This window comes from Carcharodon carcharias, chromosome 2 (genome assembly GCF_017639515.1).
Source record: "Carcharodon carcharias isolate sCarCar2 chromosome 2, sCarCar2.pri, whole genome shotgun sequence".
Taxonomy (NCBI): Eukaryota; Metazoa; Chordata; class Chondrichthyes; order Lamniformes; family Lamnidae; genus Carcharodon; species Carcharodon carcharias.
The window spans coordinates 80,438,083-80,461,180 of NC_054468.1; positions in this window are offsets into that span (position 1 = coordinate 80,438,083).

The window sequence follows — 23,098 nt, forward strand, 5'->3', positions numbered from 1 at the left end:
GGATAGTTAGCTCAGTTGTCAAGATGGTTAGTGTATGGTTCAGAATAAGGCCAACAGCACAAACTCAATTTCCATTCCAGCTGAGGTAGACTTGGGCCCTGCCTCCTCACCCTGCCCGACAGTGGAAGGCAATGGCAATCCACCACTGGCGAAAACTGCCAGGAAGATAGCTCAGGATGAAGTACCAGCAGACAATGAGCCAAGGACTTGCCTTCAGGCACAGCACACATACCATATACCATACAATTAATCATATTACAAGTTGAGTATTATAAATCAGTTATCAGATTATCCTTGAAAAATCCTATTATATCACCACCTACTGGCATCAGAGGGAATGACTAAAGGTAAATGTAATTGATAAATAAAGACATTTTACCATGAGAACGTTCATAGGAATGTTTACATAGGATTTTTCATTGGGAAAATCTGACAGTTGTAACAATTTTAATAAATTCTCGTTTTTTAATTGTTTAATGTAATACCATAGTGTAATGGTTGCATTGACACCAATGTTTCCTTATTTTGTGTAATGTTAAAATACAGCAGTGTTGATTAATAACTCCCAATTTGTAATAAATAGGCAACAAAATGTATCCCATAAAATGATTTGTAGATCTTTAGATAACTGTTGGAGTTCCTTCCATAATATACCTTATGTTATACTTAGCTTCAGGAAATAACCCAGACTTCACCTCATCTTCCCTCCATGTAGATCCAAATAGTTTATTGCTGTTTTCTTACAATTCTGTTACAACCTCCCCATTTTTCTACCTTTATCCCATTTTTGTACGGTTATGGATAATCTAATCCGGACTATTGTTATAGAAACAAGAGGAAAAAAAAACTTGCATTTATACAGTGCCTTTCACGATCTCTCAATGTTCCAATCTGCATGCTTTTTCACAGCCAGTAAAGTTCTTCTGAAATGTAACATTGTTGAAACGTGGCAACCAATTTGTGCTCAGCAAGCTCCCAGAAACAGCATATGATAATTGTCAGATAACCTGTTTTAATGATGTTGACTGAGGGATAAATATTGGCCAGGTCACGAGGGATTACTCCCCTGCTCTGCTTTGAAATACTGACATTGGATCTTTTAAATCTATCTGAGTGAGCAAAAAGGAAAAATAAAACCCTTCAAATGGTAGAAACCTGAAATTAAACATAAAGTTCCAGAAATATATGGCAGATCAATCAGCTATTGATGAAGTGCTATGCATTGCATTACTAGCATTCTCTGGGTGCACCTCATAAAATTCATGTGGCTACAAAGTCCCAGAAAGAATTCTCCAGCTTTTTGCCCTAATTTTCTCACATAGGTGAAGGGTCAAGTTGTTGCTGTCTGGCATCATTCTCATCACCTGCCACTCTGAACCGTACCCTCCCCTTCCCCAACACTGCTGAGGTTAATACTACATCCATGCATACCCTTTCCATTTCACCCACTTTGTTTGGTTTAAGGAACCTGCTCCTCGCAGCCCTGTGTTCATCTTTACAACATTGACAGAGCTAAACAACTGTATTCACTTGTTCAATGGCATCTGCCAATGCTACAGAGACTATCCTGACAATAGTATTGATCACCTGTAATCCCTTACTTTCAGAAAGTTAAATAATCCTACTGTAAATGTTGCATCTCCAAGGATCACCTGTCAACTGCTGAACACAGTCCTCAATATTATCAAGCTCAGGCTCCAGTAATGGAATATATGATTCAAATTGTTAGACAGGTAGAAATTAATAGCCAAACTGTGCTCATAACAGAAACACAGTAGGATTCATTACAAAAAAGAACCTTGCACTATACTGCAATCACTGGTGTATTGAAGAGACCTGGATTTACATTTGCAAGGAAAATGAGTGATAATTAGTCAAATATGAAGAAAGCTCAGGAACGGGAGCATATAATTATGTTAATGATAGTAATCCAGAGGCCCATGCACTAATGATCCGGAAACATGTGCCCAAACCCCAAAACAGCAGTGCAGAATTTAAAATCAGTTAATTAAATAAACCTGGAATATAAAGCTCATCTCAGAAATGGTTACCACGAAGCTAATGGATTGTCTTGAAAACTCATCTGGTTCACTAATGTTCTTTAGGGAAGGAAATCTCATATCCTTACCCATGCAATCTGGTCTATATGTGATTTCAGACTCATAGCAATGTGACTGCCTCTTAACTGTCCACTGATATGGCCTAGCAAGCCACTATCAAACCACTACAAAAAAATAATAAAACCAAACGGACTACCCAGCATTGACTCATTGGCAGTGGACTCGACTAAAGCAGACCAACCCTAGTTGACGTTGCCAAGTGCTCCTCACTGTCATCTGGGGACTTGTATCAAATTTGGGAGAGTAACTAGTAAAGCAACAGCCTGCACAGGTATTCTCACTGAATCATAATTTTCAGCCAATACCTGACTCCTCTATTACCTTTCCTGAATCTGTCCTCTCTCACCAACAGGATAGACTTACCAGAGGTGGCGGCAAAGGGCAATACTGTCAGGAAGGAATGGCCCTGGAAGTATCTTAAAATTGACTCCTAGGCCCAAAAAGTCTCATGACATCATGGGACTGGGGAACCTCCAGCTGACTACCACCTACCAACTTTGCTCAGCTGATGAATCAGTTCTTCATGTTGAACATCCCTTAGAAGAGACACTGAGAGTAACAAGGGCACAGCATGTACTCTGGGCCAGAGACTTCGATGTCCATTACCAAGAGTCATAAAAGCCATAACTGCCTGATTGGGCCTGCATTAGGTGGTAAGAGAAACAACATGAGGGAAAAACCCACTTAAGTTTATCTTCATCAATCTACCTGTCACAGATGTATCTTCCTTGACAGTACTGGTAGGAGTGAACACTGCACAGTTCTTGAGGAATCAAAGTTTCATCTTCACACTGAGGACACCCTCTAACATGTTGCATTGTATCACCATCGTGCTAAATGTGGTAGATTCAGAAGAAACTTAGCAGACGAAAACCAGGTATCCATAAGGTGCTGTGGGCCACCTACAGCAGAATTGTATTCCATCACAATATGTAACCTCACGATCTACCAGATACATCAAGTAAGGGAACCAATCCGGTTTCAATGAGGAGGATAGGAGAGCATATCAGGAGCAGCACTAGGCATTGCTAAAAATGAGGTGCTAACCTGGTGAAGCACAGGAGTACATACATGCTAAATAGTGGAAGCAGCATGCTTAAGGTTAAGGGATCTGACAACCAGCAGATCAGATCAAACACTGCCACATCCAGTCATGAACCATGTTGGACAATTAACCAGTTGATAGGAAGAGGTTCCACGGACATGCCAATCCTCAATGATGGTGGAGCCCAGCACATGAATGTGGAACACAAGGCTGAAATTTGCAAACATCTTCAGCCAGAAGTGCTGAGTGGATGATCCATCTCAGCCTCTTTTAGCATCATATAGAAGCCAATCTTCGGCCATTTTGATTTACTCAATATAATATCAAGAAAGGATTAAATGCACCGGATACAGAAAAGGTTGAGGGCCTTCAGAGAGATGCAAAACACTTGGTTGAATCAGAAAGCAGTTGAATTTCAGTCGTATGCAGGCCATAATAGAATTGCATCGTAACAATTCTATGATGCTCTGAAATCTGTCTGTGGGCCTCAGTTGGGGAAGAGACAGGCATTTCTGCAGCCTTAGACATGATTCCAGAATGGTATGTTGCCTCCTTGGTGCCAAGGTCAAAAATGTCACAGAGCAGCTACAGGACATTCTTCAGGGGGAGGGTGATCCACATAGGTGCCATAGGCATAGATGGTAAAAGAGATGAAAGTAGATTTTAGGGAGTTAGGAAAGAAATTAAAAAGCAGGACCTCAAAAGTAATAATTTCAGTATTACTCCCAGTGCTGCAGGCTAGTGAACATAGGAATAGGAGGATTCAGCGATCGAACGCATGGCTGGAGAATTGGTGTAGGAGGGAGGGCATCTGATTTCTGAGGCATTGGGACTGGTTCTGGGGCAGGTGGGACCTGTACACCTTAGCAGGACCGGGACTAACATCCTCAGAGGAAAGTTTGCTAGTGCCTAAGGGGAGGGTTTAAATTAGATTGGCAGTGGGATGGGAACCTGAGAGGGAGCTCAGGTTGGAGGGAAGCAAAACAGGAAGTAGAAAAGTAGTACACAAAATTAGAAGGCAAACAAAGTGAAGGCAAGTATCAAAATAGGATCAGAATGTAGAATAATGTTAAAGAGACAAAGTTAAGGGCACACTATCTGAATGCATGCAGCATTCACAACAAGGTTGATAATTTGAAGGCATAAATGGAGGTATATGAGTACGATTTAATTGCCATTACAGAGATGTGTTTACAGGGTGACTGGGACTGGGAACTGAATATTCAAGGATATTCGTCATTTAGGATGGATAGGCAAGAAGGAAAAGGAGGTGCTAATAAGGGATGAGATCAGTATACTAGTGAGAGAGGATCTTAGATCGAAGGGTCAAGATGTAGGATCAGTTTGGGTGGAGCTAAGAAACAGCAAAGGGTAGCAAACATTGGTGGGAGTTATTTACAGGCCACCAAACTGTAGTGGTAACATTGGGCACAGTATAAATCAGGAAATCAGAGCTGCATGTAACATGGGTAACACAATAATAATGGCCAACTTCAATTTACATATAGAGTGGGTAAATCAAAGCACTAATGCTGTGGGGGATGAATCCCTGGAGTGTATGAGTTGGGTTTCTGGAACAGGATGTTGAAGAACAACTAGAGATTGAGCTATTTTAGATTTAGTGTTATGTAGTGAGAAGGGGCTAATTAATAACTTTGCTGCAAAGAAACCTTTAGGAAATAGAGACCATAATATGATGGAATTTTACATTAAGTTTGAAAATGATATAGTTCATTCTGAAACTAGGGTCTTAAATCTGAACAAAGGAAACTATGAAGGTATGAGGGGCAAGTTTGCTATGGTGGAATAGGAGAATACACTAAAATGTTTTTACGGTAGACAGACACAGTATTTAAACACGTTTTACATGGTCAACAACAAATATACATTCCTCTAAGGCACAAAAACCCAATAGGAAAGGTGAATCAACCATGTCTAACAAATAAGTTAAAGATCGTATTAGATGAAAGGAGGTGGCTTATAAGGTTTACCAGAAAAAGTGGTAAATCTGAGGATTGGGAACAATTTAGTATCCAGCAAACGAGGACCAAGAAACCGATAAAGAAAGGGAAAGAAGAATGTGAATATAAGCTAGTGTGAAACAGAAAGGCAGACTGTTAAAGCTTCTTTAGATATATGAAAAGGGAAAGATTGACAAGGATAAATGTGGGTTCATTACAGGCAGAGACAGGACAATTTATAATAAAGAACAGGGAAACTGCAGAGAAACTACATTGTGCCTGTCTTCATGAAGGAAGACACCGAAAATCTCCCAGAAATACTAGGGAACCGAGGGGTTTGTGAAAATGAGGAACTGAAATAAATTAGTATTAATAAAGAGGTGGTGCTCAAAAAATTAATTGGATTGAAAGCTGATAAATCCCCTGGACCTGATGAGCTACATCCTAGAGTGTTGAAGGCTATAGAGACAATGGATACAATGGTGATTATGTTTCAAAATTCTAAAGATTCTGGAAAGGTTCCTGCAGACTGGAAAGTAGCAAATGTAACCCCACTATTTAAGAAGGGAGGGAGAGAGAAAACAGGGAACTACAGACCTGTTAGTTTGATGTCAGTAGTAGGGAAAATGTTAGACTCTATTATAAAGGTGATAACTAGACACTTGGAAAATAATGGTGTGATTGGGCAGTGTCAACATAGATTTACAAAAGGGAAATCATGTTTGACAAACTTGTTGAAGTTTTTTAAGGATGTTACTAGTAGCATAGATAAAGGAAAACTAGTGGATGTGGTGTGTTTGAATTTTTCAGAAGGTTTTTGATAAGGTCACACACAGGAAGTTAGTAAACAAAATTAGAGCACATGACATTGGGGGTAATATATTGATACGGATTGAGAATCGGTTAAGAAACAGAAAACAGAGTAAGAATAAATGGGCCATTCTCAGGTTGTTACTGGTGGGGTACCACAAGGATCAGTGCTCGGGCTACAGCTGTTCATAGCCTAAATAAATGATTTGGATGTGGGGTCCCAATGTAATATTTCCAATTTTGCTGATGACACAAAACTAAGTGGGAATGTAAGTTGTGAGGAGGATGCAAGGAGGCTTCAGTGGGACTTGGACAGGCTAGTAGATGGCTAAGAACATGGCAGATGGAATATAATGTGAATAAGTGTGAAGTTATCCACTTTAGTAGGAAAGACAGAAAGGCAGAATATTTCATAAATGGTGAAAGGTTGAGAAGCATTGATGTCCAAAGGAACCCGGAAGTCCTTGCTCATACATCACTAAAAACTAGCACGCAGGTGCAGCAAGCAATTAGGAAGGTAAATGGGCATGTTGGCCTTCATTGCAAGAGGATTTGAGTACAGGAGTAAAGATGTCTTGCTGCAATTGTAAAGGGCCTCGGTGAGACCTCACTTGGGAGTATTGTGCACAGTTGTGGTCTTTATCTAAGGAAGCATATATTTACCATAGAGGGATTGCAATGGAGGTTCACCAGACCAATCCTTGGGATGGTGGTGTTGTCTGATGAGGGGAGCATGAAAAAGCTGGGCCTGTATTCACTAGAATTTCAAAGAATGAGAAGTGTTCTCATTGAAGCTCTCAAAATTCTTACAGGGCGTGACAGGATATAGATAGGATGTTTCCCCTGGCTAGTGAGTCTAAAAGCAGGGGCCTCAGAATAAGGGGAAGGTCATTTAAGACTGAGATGAGGAAGAAGTTCTTCACTCAGAGAGTGGTGAATCTTTGGAATTCTCTATCCCAGAGGGCTGTGGAAGTTCAATCATTGAGCATGTTCAAGACAGAAATCGACAGATTTCTGGAGACTAATTACATCAAGGGATAGCATGGGAAAGCGGTGTTGAGGTTGACAATCTGCCATGGTCTTACTGAATGGTGGAGCAGGCTCGACAGGCTGAATGGCCTACTCCTGCTCCTGTGTTCCTCTGTCTACTCGTTCAACACCAATCCTCAGTTCCGATAGGTCAACATTGCTCACAGAAAAAGCCCAAATTCTGGAAAGGTGGGCAGAGCACTTTAATGACACCCTTCATCTATCAATGAAGAAGCGATCAACAGGCTGTCACAGGTTGCCAGCAACTGCTATCTTGGTGATCTTCCCAGGCTGTTTGAAAGGATAAATACAATGGAACTCCTGTCTAGCAGCAAAGCTCCTGAAGCTGATACTATCCTAGCTGATGTCTACAAGGCTGGAGCTCAAGGAGCTCACTGAATTCTTTCAGTTGATATGGGGGTAAGAATCAACTTACAAGAATACCAAGATCTTCCATTGTCCAAGTGGAAAGGAACTCACCAATCTTGTAACAAGCATAGAGGAATTTCACTCCTCTCTATTTCCAGCAAAATCTTCACCAGAACCCTTCTGAACCTCTTAGTGCAACATCTCAATCAGGATCTGCAGGAGTCTCCTTCAAAAACAAACACATATCAAAGGCAGAGAAAAATTGCACAGAGAGGAAATGCCGAGACAGCAACTCATCCAAAACTCAATCGTCTGCAGCATCCTGTCCTATGCAGCAGAACCTTCTGGGCAGAGGTCAACCTTATCAGTCATCTACATACCTATCAGAACCCTAACAAACATCCCAGATGATGAACATGCTCATCTTTGCCTCAAAGGATGAACAAGATCAAGCGGCACTTACTTAGCAATAACCTGCTTACTGATGCCTAGGTTGGGCTCTGGGCATTGCTGCAGGAGTTCACCTGGAGAGTTTCCAAGATACACTCACCTTCAGCTGCTTCATCAATGTCCTTCCCTCCATCATAAGGTCAGAAGTTGGATGCTCACTGACGATTGCACTGTGTTAAGAACCATTTTGGATTCCTCAGGTACTGAAGAAGTCCGTGTACATGCACAGCAAGATCTGGACAACATTCTGTCTTAGGCTAACAGGTGGCAAGTGACATTCGAGCCAGGCAAAGACCATCTCCAACAAGGGAGAGTCTAACCATCTTCCCTTCACAATGACAGGCATGACCATTGCAGAATCTCCCACCATCAACATTGTGGGGTTTACCATTGATCAGAAACTTAATTGGATCAGCCATTTAAATATTGTGACTACAAGTGCAGGTTAATGGCTGGGAATTCTGCGGTTCAAGTAACTCATTGCCTGACTCCCCAAAGCCTGTCCACCATTTACAAGGCACAATTGAGGAGTGTATTGGAATACTGTCTAGTTGCCTGGGTGAGTGGGGCTCCAATAAAATTCAACAAGCTCGACACCATCCAGGACAAAGCAGCCCCTTGATCAGCATCCTATCCACCACCTAAAGCCCTGGGTCAGATTTTCATCTCTCAGTGGAGGTGTAAATCAGGTCACAAAAAGCTGAACTTAGTTTTTTTTATCTGGAACAACAGTTTTCTTGTGCCTTCCCAGCTCCATGCTGTTTCCGTGTGGCCTTTTGGCAGGTCCAGAAGGCCTTGCTTAAAAAGTGTGCATGCACCCCTCCTGAGGTCTGGGTTTCCATTGTGTGGGCCACAGGAAAAATGTATTTCCTCCCGCATATTGTGTCTGTGTGTTGGTGTGGATTTTGTAAGCATTAAAAAGACACGCCTCCTTGGAGAGTTTGTGACCACGGAGGGAAGCTTGCTGAGCAGTTGGGAACGTTATGAAAAGTAAGTGTAAAATGTTTAAACACCTTCAAATGTCACTATTAGATGCTGTATTGTAATGTAGATGTGTTTTTTAATGCAGTGGTTCAACATTGAGATATGTGCTGTAAAGTAAGTTGACCCTCACATTGACCAGCATTATCGTTGTCATACATTATGAACATATGTACGAACATACAAATTCGGAGCAGTAGACCACTCAGCCCCTTGAGTCTGCCCAGCCATTCAATAAGATCATGGCTGATCTGATTGTAACCTCAACTCCACATTCTGCCCTACACCTGACAACATTTCACCCCCTTGCTTATCAAGAATCTATCTACATCTGCCTTAAAATTATTCAAAAACTCTGCTTCCACCGCCATTTGAGGAAGAGAATTCCAAAGACCCACAACCCTCAAAAAAAATTTCCTCACGTCTGTCTTAAATGGGCAATCCCTTATACTTAAATAGTGACCCCTAGTTCTAAATTCTCTACAGGGGAAATATCTTTTCCACATCCACCCTGCCAAAACCCCTCAGGATCTTATATGTTTCAATCAAGACACCTCTTACTCTTTTAAACTCCAGCAGATACGAGCCTAGCCTGTCCAACCTTTCTTCATAAGAAAACCTGCCCATTCCATGTATTAGTCTGGTAAACTTTCTCTGAACTGCATCCAACGCATTTAAACCCTTCCTTAAATGAGGAGACTAATACTATATACAGTACTCCAGATATGGTCTCATCATTGCCTGAATAACTGAAGCATAACCTCCCTACTTTTGTATTCAATTCCCCTCGCAATAAACAATATCATTCTATTAGCTTTACTAATTACTTGCTGTACCTGCACACTAGCCTTTTGCGATTCATCCACTAGAACACCCAGATCTCTCTGCATCTCAGAGCCACACATCTCTCACCATTTAGATCATATGCTTTTTTATTCTTCCTGCCAATATGAACAATTTCACATTTTCCCACATTATACTCCATTTGCCAGATTTTTGCCCACTCATTTAACTTATCCTTTTAAAGCCTCCTTATGTCCTCTTCACAAATTACTTTCCTATCTATCTTTGTCAACAGCAAGTTTAGCAACCATACCTTCAGTTCCTTCACCAAGTCACTTATATAAGTTGTGAAAAGTTGAGGCCCAGCACTGATCCCTGTGGCACAACACTTGCCAATCAGAAAGACCCATTTATGCCCATTCTGTTTCCTGTTAGCTTATCAATCTTCTATCCTTGCCAAAGTCACCCCCTACATCATGAGTTTTTATTTTACTGCAAAAGCCTTTGATGTGGCACCTGATCAATCTAACTACATTACATCCACCTTTATCCACAGCACATGTTGCTTCTTCAAAGAACTCCAATAAATAAATAACATGCTTTTCCCAAAACCATGCGCGTCTGCCTGATTACCCTGAATTTTTCTAAGTGCCCTGTTATAATATCTTCATTAGCTGCTTCTAACATTTTCCCTATGACAGATGTTAAGCTAACTGGTCTGTAGTTTTCTGCTTTCTGTCTCCCTCCCTTTTTGAATAAAGGAATTACATTCGCTATTTTCTAATCTAATGGAACCTTCCCCAAATCTAGTGAATTTTGGAAAATTAAAACCAAAGCATCAACTGTCTCACTTGCCAGTTATTTTAAGACACGAAGATGAAGTCCATCAGGACCTGAGGACTTGTCAGCCCACAGCTTCAACAATTTATTCAGTGCCACTTTCTTGGTGATTGTAATTTTCAAGTTCTTCCCTCCTTTCCATTTCCTGATTTACAGCTTTTCTGGGATGTTACTTGTATCCTCTATAGTGCAGACTGATGCAAATTACCAGTTCAATTCATCATCCATCTCCTTATTTTTCATTATTAATTCTCCAGACTCACTTCCTATGGCACCAACACCCACTTTGTTCATTCTTTTCTTTTTAAAATATCTATAGAAACTCTTAGAATCTGTTTTTATATTTCCAGCTAACTTTCTCTCATAGTCTGATTTTTCCCTCCTTATCAATCTTTTAGTCATCCTTTGCTGTTTTTTTTATATTCAGTCCAATCTTTTGATTTGCCAGCCATCTTTACAGAATTATATGCTTTTTCTTTAAGTTTGATGCTATCTTTAACTTTTTGAGTTAACCATGGATGGTTGGTTCTCCTCTTGGAATTTTCCTTTCTTGTTGGAATGTACCTATTCTGTGTATCCTGAAATATCCCCTTAAATATATTCCACTGCATCTCTATTGACCTATCCCTTAACCTAATTTGCCAGTTCACTTTAGCTAGCTCTGTTTTCATGCCCTCATAAATGCCCTTATTTAAGTTTGAAATAATAGTCTTGGACCCACTCTTCTCTCCCTCAAACTGAATGTAAAATTCAATCATATTATGATCGCTACTACCTAAGGGCACATTCACTATGAGGTCATCAATTACTCCTATCATGTTACACAATACCAGGCCTAGTATATCCTGCCCTCTGGATGGCTTCAGAACATGCTGTTCTAAGAAACTATCCCAAAAACATTCTATGAACTCATCTAGGCTATCTTTGTCCATCTGATTTTTCCAATTTGTATGTGGATTAAAATCCTCCATGATTATCTCCATACCTTTCTGACAAGCTCCTATTATTTCTTCCTACTTTGTCCTACCATGAAGTTACTGTCAGGGGGCCTGTACACAATTCCCATAAGTAACTTCTTGCATTTATCATATCTCATCTCTACCAAAACTGCTTCTACATCCTGATTTCCTGCATTTAGGTCATCCCTCTGTATTGTGTTAATATCATCATTAATTAGCTTCCTAGCTTCCTGTCCTCCCTAAATGTCATGTACCTTTCAATATCCAGGTTCCAATTTATGTCATCCTGTAGCCATGTCTCTGTAATGGCTATCAGATCATATTTATTTATTTTTATTTGCCTTATCACTACATTTGTTTTATTCCAAATGCTATGTGCATTCAAATACAGAGCCTTTGGTTTTGTCTTATTATTATTTGCGTAACTTCTAGCCTTATCTGATTTACTCTTAGATTTGTAGTCTCTATCCTTTCCTGTCACACTCTGTTTCTCATTTCCCATATTATACTTTTCTCTCTTGCCTTGTCTCTACTCTTTGATTTACCACATCTTCCCACATTTGACCCTTATGCCCACTATTTAGTTTAAAACCCTTTCAACTTCTCTGGTTATGTAGCTCACTAGAAAACCAGCCCCAGCAGAGTTCAGGTGCAGACTGTCCCAATGGTACAGCCCCCACTTTCCCCAAAACTGCTGCCAGTGCCCCATGAACCAGAACCCATATCTCCCATTTCAATCTTTGAGCCATGCATTCATTTCTCAAATCTTATTTGCCCTATATCAATTTGCACATGGCTCAGAGCGATTATTACCTTTGAGATGCTACTTCTCTGCCTAGCTCCTCATACTGACTATGCCGAACCTCATTCCTCATTCTGCATATGTCATTGGTACCTACATGGACCACAACAACTGGATCCTCCCCCTCCCACTGCAAGTTCCTCTCCAGCCCAGAGCAGATGTCCTGAAGCCTGGCACTAAGCAGGCAACACATCCATCTGAAGTCTTGCTCTTTGCTGCAGAGATCAGTGTCAATCCTATATTTCTTTTTGTGCCTCCCACTTGAATGGCTTCCTGTACTACAGTGCCATGATCAGTTAGCTCATTACAATACTTTTCCAATTGGCAAAAGTGTCTCAATGACTTCTTCTTTCACTATGACTATGTCATTTTACCTGTGAAGGTTGATACCATATCTGTAGATGACAATGCCAAGGAGCAGCATGTATGTCAGGAAGAAGAGGGGGCCAAGGATAGATACTTGGGAAACAGAACTAATTGTGTGGGGCAGCAAGAGAAGCCACTTCTAGAGATACTCTGACTACATTTGCATGGGTAAGAGCAGAAGCAAGCAAATGAGTGCTTACTGAGTTGAGATGCAGGAGAGAATTGTATGACTGCAGACTCTGCAAAGAAGTTGAGAAGGACAACAAGGAATAACGTACCACTGTCAAAGTTACAGAGGATGTCATTTGTGACTTTGATTAGGGCTGATTTGATGTTGTGGCATGAATTTTCAAACAGGTAATGATGGGAAAGGTAAGTATGGAATGGGACTTCGGACAGGAAAGGGAGGCTGGAGATGGAGTAAGGTCAGTGAAAATGAGGGTCATTATTTTCAGGACGGGGTTGGTAATGGCAGTTTTGAAAGGGAAGAAACCATTTATAATATCAGCTAGCATGAGCACAAGGAAGGCAAATTCAGTGACCAACATTCATACCCTAGTATCGATGGCATCACATATACTAATGTATTCCTGATATCCGGTCACGTTAAAACATAGGAGGACAGTAAAAATCAAAGGGCAGTCTTGCCTTGGGCACTTGATTACAGAATGACTGATAGCATGAGACAAGTTTTGCTTTTCAAATATTTTAGAAATCAATTAGTCTATTACAGCTCCAAGGGTTGAGACAAATTGTGATGTAACAAGTGTCACTGTGATTTCCCCCATTATTCCCCAAAGATTAGTGAGTCAATAATGTAGAAATATGACTGTGAGCTCGACGAAGGTTAAATGAGTGTTTCCTAAATCACCAGGTCATGTGCTTGATGGAGATAAGCATAAAACTGGCTCTGCCATCAAACTAAGGCTCCCAAATAAATGTTCCAAATTTAACAGTATTCAAGTGGCTAAATTTAGATTATTTTAATATAAAAATCCCAAATTCCTGTTGATCTGTACAGATTAAGGAACAATTCGGAATAGTTCATTTATAATTGGATTATCTCATAATCCATATCGATCTGATAAATTCCCACTTACTTGAAGCAACAGAATTTGAATTTCAATATGTTTTTAGAAAAACATTAGTGCTTGGCCATTCCATTGCAAAAAGGAGAGGGGAAAAAAATCAATCTGTCAAGACAAACAGGAAATCCCTTGAATAATACAGACTTGCTTAGCTGCACCCGCAGAAGATATTTTTTGGGGTGAAGATTGGCAGGTCAATGATTTTCATTGTTAAATCAGGAAGCTGCTGAACACTGATAGTGAAAATTGGAATGAGACTTGGACCACAAGAGGGTAGAGTTGAAGAAAGCACCCTCTGAGAACCCAAAACATCATTGTCAACCATAAAATATTGCTTTCAATTGGTGAAAGGTCCATCAAAGAAACAAGAGTGCAGGACTTTTCCAACAGCAAAAAAGAAAGAAAAGAAAGACTGGCATTTATTTAGTGCCATCCCAAAATGCTTCACAGCCAATGAAGTACTTTTGAAACGCACAATAAAGTCCCGCCATTTGCGACTTCCTCTTTCATGAATTCACTTATCTGAGTAAAAGTCTCTCCATACCAGTTCACCCATTGCGGGCCCAAATGTTCACTTATCCACAGTTTTAAGAGTAAAACATAGAAGCCATCTTTAGAAAATGGCGCAAGAAAGAAAAAAAAATTGCCTAAATGAAGTTAATAAAAAGGAATAAAAACAAAAAAACTGCGGATGCTGGAAATCCCAAACAAAAACAGAATTACCTGGAAAAACTCAGCAGGTCTGGCAGCATCGGCGGAGAAGAAAAGAGTTGACGTTTCGAGACCTCACGACCCTTCGATAGAACTTGAGTTCGAGTCCAAGAAAGAGTTGAAATATAAGCTGGTTAAAGGTGTGTTGGGGCTGGCGGGGCGGGCGGGTGGGGGGGGGGTGTGGAGAGAGAGAGGGAGAGAAGTGGAGGGGGTTGGTGTGGTTGTAGGGACAAACAAGCAGTGATGGAAGCAGATCATCAAAAGATGTCACAAACAACAGAACAAAAGAACACATAGATGTTAAAGTTGGTGATGTTATCTAAACGAATGTGCTAATTAAGAATGGATAGTAGGGCACTCAAGGTATAGCTCTAATGGGGGTGGGGAGAGCATAAAAGATTTAAAAATATTTAAAAATAATGGAAATAGGTGGGAAAAGAAAAATCTATATAATTTATTGGAAAAAAAACAAAAGGAAGGGGGAAACAGAAAGGGGGTGGGGATGGAGAAGGGAGCTCAAGACCTAAAGTTGTTGAATTCAATATTCAGTCCGGAAGGCTGTAAAGTGCCTAGTTGGAAGATGAGGTGTTGTTCCTCCAGTTTGCGTTGGGCTTCACTGGAACAATGCAGCAAGCCAAGGACAGACATGTGGGCAAGAGAGCAGGGTGAAGTGTTAAAATGGCAAGCGACAGGGAGGTTTGGGTCATTCTTGCGGACAGACCGCAGGTGTTCTGCAAAGCAGTCGCCCAGTTTACGTTTGGTCTCTCCAATGTAGAGGAGACCACATTGGGAGCAATGAATGCAGTAGACTAAGTTGGGGGAAATGCAAGTGAAATGCTGCTTCACTTGAAAGGAGTGTTTGGGCCCTTGGACGGTGAGGAGAGAGGAAGTGAAGGGGCAGGTGTTGCATCTTTTGCGTGGGCATGGGGTGGTGCCATAGGAGGGGGTTGAGGAGTAGGGGGTGATGGAGGAGTGGACCAGGGTGCCCCGGTGGGAGCGATCCCTACGGAATGCCGATAGGGGGGGTGAAGGGAAGATGTGTTTGGTGATGGCATCATGTTGGAGTTGGCGGAAATGGCGGAGGATGATCCTTTGAATGCGGAGGCTGGTGGGGTGATAAGTAAGGACAAGGGAGACCCTATCATGTTTCTGGGAGGGAGGAGAAAGCGTGAGGGCGGATGCGCGGGAGATGGGCCGGACACAGTTGAGGGCCCTGTCAACGACCGTGGGTGGAAAACCTCGGTTAAGGAAGAAGGAGGACATGTCAGAGGAACTGTTTTTGAAGGTAGCATCATTGGAACAGATGCGACGGAGGTGAAGGAACTGAGAGAATAGGATGGAGTCCTTACGGGAAGCGGGGTGTGAGGAGCTGTAGTCGAGGTAGCTGTGGGAGTCGGTGGGTTTGTAATGGATATTGGTGGACAGTCTATCACCAGAGATTGAGACAGAGAGGTCAAGGAAGGGAAGTGTCAGAGATGGGCCACGTGAAAATGATGGAGGGATGGAGATTGGAAGCAAAATTAATAAATTTTTCCAAGTCCCGACGAGAGCATGAAGCAGCACCGAAGTAATCATCGATGTACCGGAGAAAGAGTTGTGGAAGGGGGCCGGAGTAGGATTGGAACAAGGAATGTTCCACATACCCCATAAAGAGACAGGCATAGCTGGGGCCCATGCGGGTACCCATAGCCACATCTTTTATTTGCAGGAAGTGAGAGGAGTTGAAGGAGAAGTTGTTCAGTGTGAGAACAAGTTCAGCCAGATGGAGGAGAGTAGTGGTGGATGGGGATTGTTCGAGCCTCTGTTCGAGGAAGAAGCTAAGGGCCCTCAGACCATCTTGGTGGGGGATGGAAGTGTAGAGGGATTGGACGTCCATGGTGAAGAGGAAGCGATTGGGGCCAGGGAACTGGAAATTGTTGATGTGACGTAAGGTGTCAGAGGAATCACGGATGTAGGTGGGAAGGGACTGGCCAAGGGGAGAGAGAAGAGAGTTAAGATAACGAGAAATGAGTTCTGTTGGGCAGGAGCAAGCTGAGACGATTGGTCTACCGGGGCAGTTCTGTTTGTGGATTTTGGGTAGGAGATAGAAGCGGGCCGTCCGAGGTTGGGCGACTATCAGGTTGGAAGCTGTGGGAGGAAGATTCCCAGAGGAAATGTCAGGGTTGGACCTGAGAGAATGGAGTGCAGTAAGTTCAGAGAGAGAGAGATTAGAATGGGTGAGAGGAGCAGAGAAATTGAGACGACTAATGTCGCGCCGACAGTTCTCAATGAAAAGATCAAGAGAAGGTAAGAATCCAGAGGGAGGGATCCAGGTGGAGGGAGAATATTGGAGGTGGGTGAAAGGATCCATTGAATGGGGAGAGGACTCCTGCCCAAAGAAGTGAGCCCGGAGACAAAGACAGCGGAAGAAGAGTTCAGCATCATGCCGAGCCCGAAATTCATTGAGGTGAGGACGTAAGGGTATAAAACTAAGTCCTTTGCTGAGCACTGAATGTTCAGCATCGGAGAGGAGAAGGTCAGGGGGTATAGTGAATACACGGCTGGGGTTGGGATTGGAAGATGGGGTGGGGACGGAGGGACAGGCAGGGGTGGAGGGTCCTAGATGGGTGTTGGTATCAATGAGTTGTTGGAGCTTGCGTTCCTTAGCACTTGAGAGAAAGAGAAAAAGTTTCTTGTTGAGGCCTCGGATGAGCCGAAGAATAAAATGAAACTGGGGGCACGCGCAGCTTTGAAAAAGGGTACGGCGGTGCTGCTAGAGGGAGAGGTCGAGTGTGTTCATATGGCGGCGCATGGCACTGAGTGTGGATTTCAGAGGGTGACGGGAACAGCAGTCCGAGAAACGTTTTATGTCCCGGAGATACTGTAATCCTGGGCGGGTTCGAAACATGAGGGGTGGAATTTCAGTTGAAATCCAGTTTCATTTTATTCTTCGGCTCATCCGACACCTCAACAAGAAACTTTTTCTCTTTCTCTCAAGTGCTAAGGAACACAAGCTCCAACAACTCATCGACACCAACACCCATCTAGGACCCTCCACCACTGCCTGTCCCTCCGTCCCCACCCCATCTTCCAATCCCAGCCCCAGCCGTGTATTCACTATACCCCCTGACTTTCCCCTCTCCGATGCTGAATGTTCAGTGCTCAGCAAAGGATTTAGTTTCATACCCTTACGCCCTCACCTCAATGAATTTCGGGCTCGGCATGATGCTGAACTCTTCTTCCGCCGTCTTCGTCTCTGGGCTCACTTCTTTGGGCAGGAGTCCTCTCCCCATTCAACGGATCCTTTCACCCACATCCAATATTCTCCCTCCACCTGGACCCCTCCCTCTGGATTCGTACCTTCTCTTGATCTTTTCATTGAGAACTGTCGGCGCGACATTAGTTGTCTCAATTTCTCTGCTCCTCTCACTCATTCTAATCTCTCTCTCTCTGAACTTACTGCACTCCATTCTCTCAGGTCCAACCCTGACATTGTCATCAAACCCGCTGACAAGGGTGGTGCTGTTGTTGTCTGGCGCACTGACCTCTACCTCTCGGAGGCTGAGCGTCAACTCGCAGACACTTCCTCCTACCTCTCCCTGGACCATGACCCCACCACTGAACATCAAGCCATTGTTTCCAGGACTGTTACTGACCTCATATCCTCTGGGGATCTTCCTCCCACAGCTTCCAACCTGATAGTCGCCCAACCTTGGACGGCCCACTTCTATCTCCTACCCAAAATCCACAAACAGAACTGCCCCGGTAGACCAATCGTCTCAGCTTACTCCTGCCCAACAGAACTCATTTCTCGTTATCTTGATTCCCTTCTCTCTCCCCTTATCCAGTCCCTTCCCACCTACATCCATGATTCCTCTGACACCTTACGTCACATCAACAATTTCCAGTTTCCTGGCCCCAATCGCTTCCTCTTCACCATGGACGTCCAATCCCTCTACACCTCCATCCCCCACCAGGATGGTCTGAGGGCCCTTAGCTTCTTCCTCAAACAGAGGCCCGAACAATCCCCATCCACCACTACTCTCCTCCATCTGGCTGAACTTGTTCTCACACTGAACAACTTCTCCTTCAACTCCTCTCACTTCCTCCAAATAAAAGGTGTGGCTATGGGTACCCGCATGGGCCCCAGCTATGCCTGTCTCTTTATGGGGTATGTGGAACATTCCTTGTTCCAGTCCTACTCCGGCCCCCTTCCACAACTCTTTCTCCGGTACATTGATGATCACTTCGGTTCTGCTTCATGCTCTCGTCGGGACTTGGAAAAATTTATTAATTTTGCTTCCAATCTCCATCCCTCCATCATTTTCACGCGGTCCATCTCTGACACTTCCCTTCCCTTCCTTGACCTCTCTGTCTCAATCTCTGGTGATAGACTGTCCACCAATATCCATTACAAACCCACTGACTCCCACAGCTACCTCGACTACAGTTCCTCACACCCCGCTTCCCGTAAGGACTCCATCCCATTCTCTCAGTTCCTTCGCCTCCGTCGCATCTGTTCCAATGATGCTACCTTCAAAAACAGTTCCTCTGACATGTCCTCCTTCTTCCTTAACCGAGGTTTTCCACCCACGGTCGTTGACAGGGCCCTCAACCGTGTCCGGCCCATCTCCCGCGCATCCGCCCTCACGCTTTCTCCTCCCTCCCAGAAACATGATAGGGTCTCCCTGTCCTCACTTATCACCCCACCAGCCTCCGCATTCAAAGGATCATCCTCCGCCATTTCTGCCAACTCCAGCATGATGCCACCACCAAATACATCTTCCCTTCACCCCCCCTATCGGCATTCCGTAGGGAGCGCTCCCTCCGGGACAACCTGGTCCACTCCTCCATCACCCCCTACTCCTCAACCCCCTCCTATGGCACCACCCCATGCCCACGCAAAAGATGCAACACCTGCCCCTTCACTTCCTCTCTCCTCACCGTCCAAGGGCCCAAACACTCCTTTCAAGTGAAGCAGCATTTCACTTGCATTTCCCCCAACATAGTCTACTGCATTCATTGCTCCCAATGTGGTCTCCTCTACATTGGAGAGACCAAACGTAAACTGGGCGACTGCTTTGCAGAACACCTGCGGTCTGTCCGCAAGAATGACCCAAACCTCCCTGTCGCTTGCCATTTTAACACTCCACCCTGCTCTCTTGCCCACATGTCTGTCCTTGGCTTGCTGCATTGTTCCAGTGAAGCCCAACGCAAACTGGAGGAACAACACCTCATCTTCCAACTAGGCACTTTACAGCCTTCCGGACTGAATATTGAATTCAACAACTTTAGGTCTTGAGCTCCCTTCTCCATCCCCACCCCCTTTCTGTTTCCCCCTTCCTTTTGTTTTTTTCCAATAAATTATATAGATTTTTCTTTTCCCACCTATTTCCATTATTTTTAAATATTTTTAAATCTTTTATGCTCTCCCCACCCCCATTAGAGCTATACCTTGAGTGCCCTACCATCCATTCTTAATTAGCATATTTGTTTAGATAACATCACCAACTTTAACACCTATGTGTTCTTTTGTTCTGTTGTCTGTGACATCTTTTGATGATCTGCTTCTATCACTGCTTGTTTGTCCCTACAACCACACCAACCCCCTCCACCTCTCTCTCCCTCTCTCTCTCCACCCCCCCCACACACCTTAAACCAGCTTATACTTCAACTCTTTCTTGGACTCGAACTCAAGTTCTGTCGAAGGGTCATGAGGACTCGAAACGTCAACTCTTTTCTTCTCCGCCGATGCTGCCAGACCTGCTGAGTTTTTCCAGGTAATTCTGTTTTTGTTAATAAAAAGGAAGGTGTCCATGATGTATTTCCTGTAGTTGTGTCGTCTGCCGTTGTTTGCACCTAGGTGTTCCTTGTTGCTGCAATTTAATTCCTAATCACAGTCCACCTCCACTCTCAAGTAAAGTAGTACAAGTGTGACAAATCTTAATTGTTTTCTTAGTTTTATTAAACAATTTCTCCAGTCAATTTCTCTTTAAATTTATTAAAAACATAGCACTGAATTTTCCCCCTGTCCGGGGGAGGTTGTGCGGGGCTGGGCGGGAGCCCTGTGTCATGCACACCTGGAAGCACTGTGTGCTCCCTGTACGGGCAGGGTTGGGGGGAAGGGTTCTCTGAGTCGGGGCCTGAGCTCTTTCGTGCATGCGCGTGAAAGAGGTGCCTCAGGGAGATTAGTTTAAGTTCTAGAAAATTTAATAAAGGCGAAAAAAACTTTAAGGACATGTCCCCTCATGTGAAACTGTCACATGAGCTGGGACATGTCTATTAATTTTTTCAAAATTTTTAAATTTAATTAATAAACCCTTCATGAAACTTCATCCCGCCCGTGGATGAGGTTTCATGATAAATGCGAAGGCTTCCTGGGCTCTTCGCCTGCAGGCCAACTTTAAGGTTGGTCAGGCAGCGTTCTTAACAACTTTAATTACTTTCTTAATGGCCTTAATAGGCCTTTGACAGTTTGGCAGGTGCATAGCTGATGCAGGTGCGCGACCTCCGAACTGACAATCTAAATGAGACACGGTGATGTCGGGACGCCAGCCCGACATCACCGTGCATCATTTTACACGTCAGCGAGCAGGCCCCGCCCCGGCTAGGAAAATTCTTCCTATAGTTTTTCATTTTGATCCTGTATACAAGTAAAATTTTAGCATGGCTGGAACCTATTGAATTGGTTCCCATTGTGAAGTATGTTTGTCACTCGCAATTTTGCTGTTTGTGATTTTCACGGGAACGTAACCCACGCAAGTGGCAGAACTTTATTGTAGTCACTTTTGTAACTCAGAAACATGACAACTCATTTGTGCACTGCAAGCTCCCACAAATAGCAAAGAAATAAATAGCCAGGTCATGTTTTTCAGCTGATAATTGAGTGATACATGTTGGTTCAGACACTGGGGCTAATTTCACTACTCGTCTTCAAATAGAGCCATGGAATCCTTTCTATCAACCTGAAAGGGTTTTTTAAACATCTCATCTGAAAATGAGACCCCTGACAGTGCAATATGACCTTAGTATCGCACAGAAGTGCCAACCTAGGCTATGTGCTCAAGTCTCTTGAGTAGGTTTTAAACCCACAAACCCACAAACCACTGAGACAGGTGAGCTACCATCAAGCCAAAACACTTTTAAGAAATGTAAAGAAACTTTAAAAACCAGATTATAGAATCAAAAACTGCAGGATTCAAGTTAGCAATGTTTTTCAAATCTGCTAATATGCTGAACAGTGTGCACATCTTCAGGAGACTCACACCCAATAAAATTACCCTAGCAAGTGCTCAATTTGTTCCCTAAACTTTTACTATAGTCTGAAACAGAGTGAAAAAAACAAGACCATCTGACCATATTGTACTCCAATGCAATTGGGAGAGAGAAAACAAAACTGTTGGTGATTTGGAAACCTGCTTGTACAATTATGTTGGGATAATCTTTAATTTGACTCACATTGGCTGGTGTACAAACAAGAAAGCTCGGAAGACCAATGTCATCTTCAGAGAGTTCCTGCAGAGTTTCAACTGAAGGATGCAAACTGCTGGTCAACACATAATTTTATAATTAGACATCCAACTGAAAGATAGTCAACTTCGACTTTATGAACAAAAGTCAAATTGCAAGTCTCCAACTGGCTAAGCATGACTAATTTAGCTAAGGTTTTCTGTTATCTAGCATTAATGGACATCAATCAACTCTTCAAACAAAAGCCCAACAGAGAAATAAAAACATTTTCAACTTTCCAAATGTTTCCTTCCGTATGTTAAAAAATAGAATTCCTCAATAGAATGGCAATCGCTGTTGCTGACACACATTTCCGACCATTGGGTTGCAGTTCCAATTGGCAGCAGTAGTGAGTCACCTACTGAAGGATTTTTCTGCCAGTCAGTGTACAAATCACACACTTTCCATGAAAAGTAAAGTATACACAACACACCTTTTCACAGCTGCTGAGTTGTCTGTACAACCCTATATTGTTAGATCACATAGTCAAGTATTGAAACAGGCAAAGCATGATGTCTTGTCATATAATAAAATGTCTAATTTTACCATGCAAGTGAGCAGCAATGTTAATCTTCCCTTATGCACAGGCTACAAACAAGTAATCTGGATGGATTCACAGATGTTTCAATACACATCAATCACCAGTTAGATTTTTGTTGGCAATGTGCTTCTATGTGCATTATTCCAAGAATTTCCAACTGAGGTCATAAAAAAGCTTGCACCCAAGAAGACTGCAATGGTAATACTATAAGAGAATCCTAAAGTTAATGGGAATATATTTCTGGGAAACTGACAGTTCCAGTTGCTGCTCATTTTTCTTGTGGTGAAGAGTTTATAAACTGCAGGTTTCTCTTTTAGATTGTCACAGCATTCCCAGCATTATGACACTGAATAATGAATGGTTTTACATGTGACAAAAACTCTTCATGGAGCTGATTAAATACAGTACAATGGTTACACTATCTGTACATGCCTGTGACGTACATTGAATCCTGCACAAATAGGTGGAAAGAAGTGTCTCTTTGAGCAAGGATTTATTGCTTAAAGGTAAGAAATTATTTGTGAACAAACCACTTCATTGTGATGGTCAGGGTTTGCCATCATTTTCAACTGGCCATATGGAACAATCTGTAAATGCTTTGTTGCTTTTTCTCAGGAACCATCTATTCTGTCCTTGCTCCATTCCACCTGAAACAACTCTGACCACTTTCAAAAGTCATCTGTAAGTTTAGATGCTTTGACTAGTCTTCAACTCTGAGTGGTTTCTTCACGTATCAATGTTCATCTCTTTCAAAG